The sequence below is a fragment of the Eleginops maclovinus genome, chromosome 18, assembly GCF_036324505.1.
Source record: "Eleginops maclovinus isolate JMC-PN-2008 ecotype Puerto Natales chromosome 18, JC_Emac_rtc_rv5, whole genome shotgun sequence".
NCBI lineage: Eukaryota > Metazoa > Chordata > Actinopteri > Perciformes > Eleginopidae > Eleginops > Eleginops maclovinus.
The window spans coordinates 1,116,518-1,120,355 of record NC_086366.1 but is presented as its reverse complement, the minus strand read 5'-3'; the positions used below and the strand labels follow the sequence as shown (position 1 = coordinate 1,120,355).

General features: G+C 36.5%; 1 protein-coding gene across 1 annotated transcript in view; it reads right to left on the bottom strand.

Annotated features, from left to right (window-relative positions):
- Window positions 1-1,962: 1,962 nt before the first annotated feature.
- LOC134879902 (latent-transforming growth factor beta-binding protein 4) overlaps window positions 1,963-3,838 on the bottom strand; it is a 31,465-nt gene continuing 29,589 nt past the window's right edge. Inside the window, 1 exon segment of the mRNA XM_063906463.1 lies at window positions 1,963-3,838. This exon segment is cut by the window's right edge and continues 727 nt beyond it. The gene's annotated coding sequence lies outside the window, so the exon portion shown is untranslated.

Below are 3,838 nucleotides of genomic sequence, written 5' to 3'. Positions count from 1 at the left end.
TATTTTATTATCTTATCTGCACCATGTACGTTGAGTTGTTGGAGGAGCATGGGATATAAGATGTTCATTGCCAACATATACGTTGTATATGCTGTGCATATGGCCAATAAAACCTTGAAACTTGAAATAGAGTATTCTAAGACCATAGTATTTGTACTTTTACCTTAGTAAAGGATCTGAGTACTTCTTCCAACACGGTGGGAGACTAATGTAGAATCAGAGCATTCCCCAAACGTGTCAAAGAGGAGTAAACACAGTCTTGCAGCTACATAGGGAATAAATCAACTCACAACATCGGTGTGTCGGAGAGAAGCTCCCTCTGGACCTTACTGTGTGACGAATCAGAATATTTTAGGGACCAGCAGGAACAGGTATTAGCTGCAGCAGTACATTGAGCTCTACTTCCACTCTGTGATGGTTTATTAAGCGCTACAGCTCGTCCATCAATATTTGATAAGCTGTTTGGTGGTTGATTCAGGGGGATGTGTGCTGCAGCGATCGTCTCATTAGCTGCAATCATTTATCTTATTTTGCAGCACCCTCCACACGACGAGGAAAGCTAGGCTGAGTTTTTCAGATGCAACTTTGGGCGGATTCACTTCCTTTCCGAAAATCACATCAATGATTCAAAAACATCAAAGCAGTGTGTGTGTGTGTGTGTGTGTGTGTGTGTGTGTGTGTGTGTGTGTGTGTGTGTGTGTGTGTGTGTGTGTGTGTGTGTGTGTGTGTGTGTGTGTGTGTGTATACAGCTGCAACATATTTTAGCTTGTCTGACTCATAATAAAAATGTACCTGAACTTTTTTTATGCGAGTTGTTTTATTTTTTTCGCATTCCAACTTTTCCCCGACTTCTTACTCCAAGCATGACTTTTTTTAGGAACGCCGAATAAAAAAATATATAGAATGAAAAATTCCAACTTTTGGGGTCAGAAATCTGACTTCTTTTCTCAGAATCCCAAATATTTCCATTTGTCCACATTCTGACATTTTTACTTCATTCTTAGAATTCAGATTTTTTCTCCAAATTCCAAATTCAGACTTTTTTCAGAACTCCTGAATTTCAACTTAAAAGAAAATCGGAAATCTGACATTTTTTCTGAGCGCCAGAATTCAGATTTCAGATTTTTATTCTTAATTCTGTTTTTCTTTAAATTCCGTCATTTTTTTCTTCTAAATTCTAAATTCTGACTTCTCAGAATTCCCTGTTCCGGAATAAGGCCCCTTTAAATTTAACTTGTTTGAAACTGTAGGAACATATAAAGGATCAATTATTTAGAATTCTTCGATTAAAAAAGCGAAAAACAGTCAGAAAACAAACTCTTCTTTTAGACATAATTCTGACGTTTCTCAGACATGTGGCCCCGATCCTGTATCGTAGGAGCAAAGTGGTTAAGAAAAATAAGGACAAAAAATGTAATAAAAGAATTCTGAGGAAAAGCCAGCTGACTTCTGATTGAGTCTAACTTCAATCTGTACATTTGGTTTTTTTTCAAAAAATTCTGGGTTTTTTTTGTGCAAATTCAGATTTTTCCATCAGAATTCTGATTCTTTTTTTCCGCATTGCGCATTCCAACATCAGACATTTTTAGAATTAAGAATTCCAACTTTGTCGCTCAGAAATACTACTTTTCTCAAAGTATGAGTTTGACTTCTGTCTAAAATCCCGTATTCTGAAATCTTTTTGGCTTTCACTCAAACTGACTTTTTTCTCAGATTCCCAAATATTTACTTTTTTCCGCATTCAAATATTTTGCCCTTTTTCTCACAAACCAGAAATTCTGGCCCTTTTTTTCTGAGTTCTGCATTTCGACTTTTCTGAGGAATTTCTGACTTTTTCTCAGATTTCTAATTCTGACTTTTTTCTCAGCCCCTTTAAATACATAAGTTGCTTCAAACTGTAAGCGCGCATAAATAAAGACATAATGCAAACTGTTCAAAAGAAACAACACGGACAGGCGTCAATAAAGGTTTGTGCAAATATATTTTCATTTCTTGTCGTACAAACAACAATGATAAAAAAGTGAATCATAAAAATGAACAATAGCAAAAAAAACACCAGAGATTAAATTTAAAAAACGTACAAAATATTCTGTGTAACTCTGGCAGGTACAGTGCATGTTAAACTTCAGGTGAGTCATTAATACCTCAGATAGTTCTAATAGAAACACAATCTAACAGGCGGTAACAGAATAAAGGATTACTGTGAATTATTATATACATAAAGCAGCTTCCTGTACATTCAGGAGGGGAAGCTGCAGCTGCATCAAATATAAAGCACAGACAGGAAATGTAGAATCTAAACTATTCTGTAAGTTTCTTATCATCCATAAATCTGCAGATTCAAACAAACTCACTGATATCAAAATCCTAAAAAAACAAAATACATGTTTTACTTTTTGTCCTAAAGACTGTAATATTGTAAAAGCCAGTCGTTGGTTGGCCACAAAGATGTTCAGCAGCAGGAAATTGCAATTTTAAAATTCATTGCAAATGTTGTGATGCTGGCACACATGGAAAAGGAGGTCGCATCGTTTTTATTGCGATTTAAATATGGTCCAGTATGCAGCTGGTAAATGATCATTTTAAACAGTTGTACTTTAGTTTTTTCATTTTAAATTAAAATGTTAAATTAGGCACTAACCTTTTCATTCAGATTGCAATAAGATTGGCACAAACAAAGAGGAGATAAGCTAATTGTTTTATTACAAAAATGTGAATTCTGTACATTTTTCAGCAGGTAAATATCAATATCTGTATTAATGTATAAATTGTTAGGACACTTCTCTTTTAATCGTGATGGACTTCCTGCACAAATTGTTGATATGACGCTGTATAGTTTTGGGTGACAGGGTCTCTGCTCCTCTCTCTGGGGGCGTCCCCCTCAAACCAAAATGCAGATTTCCCCCGTAAAATGTGAAAGTGATGCCAGGAAACAATCTCTCTGTGGGTCAGAAAGGGTTTACTGAGTCCAGAGATATGGAGATGGGGTCAGATGTCTGGTCAGACGGCAGAGACAGCTTACGGAGAATAAATAGGGGATGGATGTCCGGTGGGTCTGCGGGGGACGAGTGGCAGGCAGCAGGCTGACACTGACACTGAGATTTCTGATCCTTTCTTTTACTCTCCTTTTTTCTGGAGAGGAAGTAAAGGAACCGGAGCTCTGGATCTATTTGTTGTTGGAGGTGTGATATATGACTCAGCAGCTTTAAGACGTGAAGACACTATTATTTTCACTTCGCTCTGATGCAGGATTTACATCTGAAAGTGGGCGGGGCTTAATTTTGGCCAGAGGTGACGTTAGCGCCCTCGTTTGCAGTATTGTTGCAGATCATTTGAAGTGTTTTTAACCAACAACTCAGGATTTTAGAAAAGGGTTAAGACTCATTTTCTCCGTAAATAAGTCACATTATGTTCCCCCATTGATAAGGCCACAAATAATGAACCTATGTGAGAAAATATCTGCCTCTTTGATAAAAGAAAAGTACAATTTGAAATCTTTGGACATTCAAAATGAAGAAGAGAATTTCACTACAACTCCCAGAATGCATTTCTGCAAACAACCATCCAATCACAGAGGTTGGTTTTGAATTTGGGTAAATCTTAAATTCTTTCAGATTTGTTGGCGTTGACTTTTGTTTAAGTTAAACAGACTTCAATTCATCTGACTGGCTGCAAAGGCTCATGGGAAATGTAGTATTTAGATTCATCAGTCTCTGAGAATATTAAGAGAAAATACGTCACTGTGTTTTTTATGTTCACAGAGTTAGTTTTAAAGCCTTCGAAACGACAACATTTCTACGTCTTTTTACAGTTTTTCGTTTTTGTATGATTATGTTTA